The sequence below is a fragment of the Schistocerca cancellata genome, chromosome 3, assembly GCF_023864275.1.
Source record: "Schistocerca cancellata isolate TAMUIC-IGC-003103 chromosome 3, iqSchCanc2.1, whole genome shotgun sequence".
Lineage (NCBI taxonomy): Eukaryota > Metazoa > Arthropoda > Insecta > Orthoptera > Acrididae > Schistocerca > Schistocerca cancellata.
Genome location: NC_064628.1, coordinates 412,879,911 through 412,884,910, shown reverse-complemented (window position 1 = coordinate 412,884,910; position 5,000 = coordinate 412,879,911). Strand labels below are relative to the sequence as shown.

General features: G+C 53.7%; 1 non-coding gene across 1 annotated transcript in view; it reads right to left on the bottom strand.

The window, feature by feature from the left end:
* Window positions 1-1,571, bottom strand: part of LOC126178732 (small subunit ribosomal RNA) — a 1,909-nt gene extending 338 nt beyond the window's left edge. Inside the window, exon 1 of the ribosomal RNA XR_007536596.1 lies at window positions 1-1,571. This exon is cut by the window's left edge and continues 338 nt beyond it. This is a non-coding gene — a ribosomal RNA (small subunit ribosomal RNA).
* Window positions 1,572-5,000: the final 3,429 nt, after the last annotated feature.

Below are 5,000 nucleotides of genomic sequence, written 5' to 3'. Positions count from 1 at the left end.
CGCGTGCGGCCCAGAACATCTAAGGGCATCACAGACCTGTTATTGCTCAATCTCGTGCGGCTAGAAGCCGCCTGTCCCTCTAAGAAGAAAAGTAATCGCTGACAGCACGAAGGATGTCACGCGACTAGTTAGCAGGCTAGAGTCTCGTTCGTTATCGGAATTAACCAGACAAATCGCTCCACCAACTAAGAACGGCCATGCACCACCACCCACCGAATCAAGAAAGAGCTATCAATCTGTCAATCCTTCCGGTGTCCGGGCCTGGTGAGGTTTCCCGTGTTGAGTCAAATTAAGCCGCAGGCTCCACTCCTGGTGGTGCCCTTCCGTCAATTCCTTTAAGTTTCAGCTTTGCAACCATACTTCCCCCGGAACCCAAAAGCTTTGGTTTCCCGGAGGCTGCCCGCCGAGTCATCGGAGGAACTGCGGCGGATCGCTGGCTGGCATCGTTTATGGTTAGAACTAGGGCGGTATCTGATCGCCTTCGAACCTCTAACTTTCGTTCTTGATTAATGAAAACATACTTGGCAAATGCTTTCGCTTCTGTTCGTCTTGCGACGATCCAAGAATTTCACCTCTAACGTCGCAATACGAATGCCCCCGCCTGTCCCTATTAATCATTACCTCGGGTTCCGAAAACCAACAAAATAGAACCGAGGTCCTATTCCATTATTCCATGCACACAGTATTCAGGCGGGCTTGCCTGCTTTAAGCACTCTAATTTGTTCAAAGTAAACGTGCCGGCCCACCCAGACACTCAATAAAGAGCACCTTGGTAGGATTTCAACGGGGTCCGCCTCGGGACGCACGAACACGCACGAGGCGGTCGCACGCCTTCGGCTCGCCCCACCGGCAGGACGTCCCACGATACATGCCAGTTAAACACCGACGGGCGGTGAACCAACAGCGTGGGACACAAATCCAACTACGAGCTTTTTAACCGCAACAACTTTAATATACGCTATTGGAGCTGGAATTACCGCGGCTGCTGGCACCAGACTTGCCCTCCAATAGATACTCGTTAAAGGATTTAAAGTGTACTCATTCCGATTACGGGGCCTCGGATGAGTCCCGTATCGTTATTTTTCGTCACTACCTCCCCGTGCCGGGAGTGGGTAATTTGCGCGCCTGCTGCCTTCCTTGGATGTGGTAGCCGTTTCTCAGGCTCCCTCTCCGGAATCGAACCCTGATTCCCCGTTACCCGTTACAACCATGGTAGGCGCAGAACCTACCATCGACAGTTGATAAGGCAGACATTTGAAAGATGCGTCGCCGGTACGAGGACCGTGCGATCAGCCCAAAGTTATTCAGAGTCACCAAGGCAAACGGACCGGACGAGCCGACCGATTGGTTTTGATCTAATAAAAGCGTCCCTTCCATCTCTGGTCGGGACTCTGTTTGCATGTATTAGCTCTAGAATTACCACAGTTATCCAAGTAACGTGGGTACGATCTAAGGAACCATAACTGATTTAATGAGCCATTCGCGGTTTCACCTTAATGCGGCTTGTACTGAGACATGCATGGCTTAATCTTTGAGACAAGCATATGACTACTGGCAGGATCAACCAGGGAGCTGCGTCAACTAGAGCTGAGCAGCCGGCCGCCCGGGAGTGTGTCCCAGGGGCCCGCGCGAACACGCAAGCGTCCGCTCAATTATTCTGCAAACAGGAGGAGGCTGAGCTCCCCTGCACAATACACCTCGAAACCCTCTCAGGTCCCGGCGGCGCGCAGCGCCGTCCTAAGTACTTGGTCGGGTTCGAGAGAGGCGCAATCGCCCGGAGTTAGGCGAGTAGACGCTTTAGGTGCGACCACCCGTGCTCCCAACTGAGCTTGCCGCTGCCGACAGAGGCCCGGGAGCGTGCTGTCGTGGCATTGCCGGCGGGAGACAACACGCGCCACCTACGGTGACCGGCAGCTCCAACGCCAGCGCCACAGAAGGGCAAAGGCCCCACGTGGGTGCCGAAGCGAACTCTCCCAGCACAGCGCACGTGCCAACACGTCTGCACAACTGCGATACAAACCACCAGCGAGAACCGCTGGGGCGACCGAGCAGCAGACGGCGTCGCGGCGCCGAGTGCCGGGCGGCGGCGCATCCTCAACGCACACAGTCCTCAGTCGGACCAGCACACTGCAGATGTCCACCGCGCTTCGCACCGGGCCCGCGAGGACCCACTTTGGCCGCCCGGCGCCGCGCGCAGGGTGCCCCGGCGCGCAGCTGCGCCGCCTGCCGCGTCCGTCGGCCGGCGCGCCTGCCACTGGGCGCCCCCACCAGCCGGCTGTAGCGCGTGCGCCCACGCACCGCGCGGCCAGCACGCCGGGCGGCCCCCCCTCACCGGCCGGGGACGGTCCCACCCAGCCACCGCCGCGTATCGCTTCACACACAGATTTGCCCTTACTGATTTACCTCCAGCAACAACAACCGCACCACAATGGGTTTACCAGTTGTTCATTTGCGTAACGTCACCAGCAAACGGAGACGTCCATCCCAGTTTGCAAATGCAACGATTATTGCATACCTGTCTGTTAGGTGTCACGACACACTACGTCTGCCCACATACACGCAACAAAATGTGCCCGACTAGAGAACGCGTGGGAGGTGGCCCCCTACGTATGCGATGTCCATTACGAGACCGACTGTCAACCAGCATCTGTACCATGTCGCAGATGTGGAACGCGGTGCACCATGCTATCACACTGTGTGAGAAGAGACGACTACGTTTGAATACACGCGCCACTACATCAACAGACGGCTCATGCTGATCGCCATCCAGGGCGTCCGTTACTCCCACACGTCTCTATGGCGTACCACACTGCAATGTAGCTGTTATGGGGAGACGGCACGTGGCTGAGTGCACAACATTTGGACCGTATGGTTCGCTGTTGTTGGGCGCAGTCGTTGTACGGTCACACATGTGCCACAGCGTATCATTCAGTACATACGGACCTATGTGCAGTACAATGTGAGGGTTAAGCTTACGACATCAGCGGACAGTGGACACAGGCCGTACCACGACGTAGACTGAGCGCTTCGACATGCGAATGCCAGTGAACAGCTGCGAAGAGCATTGAACACGCAAGCACCTGAACGACCAGCGTGCGAAGGCAGGGGGGAGGGGGGGGGGGGCGATGTACATCCTGCAGTCGTCCACATTACAGTGTACAGCGGGAGCATGTAAAAAGTAAGCAACACTTGCGAAGTGTTGAACATGAAACGATACACAAGAGGGTGGGCGGTGCGAGTAGCGAACTATATTCAGAGGGTTGTGGTTAGACAACACTGGATTAATGTAACGTGTCATATGCCAATTACAGAGCAGGTTAAGGCACAACGTGGGTTAGGTTAAGGCACAACGTGGGTTAGGTTAAGGCACAACTTGGGTTAGGTTAAGGCACAACGTGGGTTAGGTTAAGGCACAACGTGGGTTAGGTTAAGGCACAACGTGGGTTAGGTTAAGGCACAACGTGGGTTAGGTTAAGGCACAACGTGGGTTAGGTTAAGGCACAACGTGGGTTAGGTTAAGGCACAACGTGGGTTAGGTTAAGGCACAACGTGGGTTAGGTTAAGGCACAACGTGGGTTAGGTTAAGGCACAACGTGGGTTAGGTTAAGGCACAACGTGGGTTAGGTTAAGGCACAACGTGGGTTAGGTTAAGGCACAACGTGGGTTAGGTTAAGGCACAACGTGGGTTAGGTTAAGGCACAACGTGGGTTAGGTTAAGGCACAACGTGGGTTAGGTTAAGGCACAACGTGGGTTAGGTTAGGGCACAACGTGGGTTAGGTTAAGGCACAACGTGGGTTAGGTTAAGGCACAACGTGGGTTAGGTTAAGGCACAACGTGGGTTAGGTTAAGGCACAACGTGGGTTAGGTTAAGGCACAACGTGGGTTAGGTTAAGGCACAACGTGGGTTAGGTTAAGGCACAACGTGGGTTAGGTTAAGGCACAACTTGGGTTAGGTTAAGGCCCAACTTGGGTTAGGTTAAGGCCCAACTTGGGTTAGGTTAAGGCCCAACTTGGGTTAGGTTAAGGCCCAACTTGGGTTAGGTTAAGGCCCAACTTGGGTTAGGTTAAGGCCCAACTTGGGTTAGGTTAAGGCCCAACTTGGGTTAGGTTAAGGCCCAACTTGGGTTAGGTTAAGGCACAAATTGCGTTACATTGCGGTACAAATTGAGTTACATTGCGGTACAAATTGAGTTACATTGCGGTACAAATTGAGTTACATTGCGGTACAAATTGAGTTACATTGCGGTACAAATTGCGTTACATTGCGGTACAAATTGCGTTACATTGCGGTACAAATTGCGTTACAAATTTGGTTAGGTTAAGGTGCAAAATGGGTTAGGTTAAGGTGCGAAATGGGTTGGATTACAGTACACAACGTGGTAAGAGATAGTGTGTTGGGGGGGGGGGGGGCCGAGGTTCGTTGGTAGTGATCATTGTAAGTGGATGTCTGAGGCAGCGTCAGTATGTGACAGCAGTTATGTCTCGTCAGGATGCGCTTTTCGCTCGTGACTGGAGGCGCGCCGCGTCTGTGGTTGCGGCAAGGGAGTGGCAGACCTGTGCGATTCATTCCTGCCATTGTTTCTGTGCTGTAACAGGAGGCAGTGTGGTGGTGTTGGGTGCACCCCTGTGTAGGACATGTGTGGGTGTTGGTGGCTTATCTGAGCAATTGTGGATGTCGGACGGGTGGGATATTCTATTTTATAATTGAACCCCCTGGTGTGGTTATCATAGTGTGGATGGTGTACTGTGGCGGAGAGGATGCACCGGACGTTGGTCCATGCTGGTGCTTACATATTGTATCTGTGTCTGTTACAGGCAGAGAGTAATGTGTGATAGAGTGTCTCGCTGAGGTGTGGTTCATATTGTGTGCACAGACTTACAGGGACAGCGGGAATTTGGCATATTGGATATAACTCTTCATGAAACGCAAGATATAGGGGTGGATTGCAACGTACGAGTGCGGGAAGAGTCCGCCGTTCATCCGCTTGGGTTGCGATTT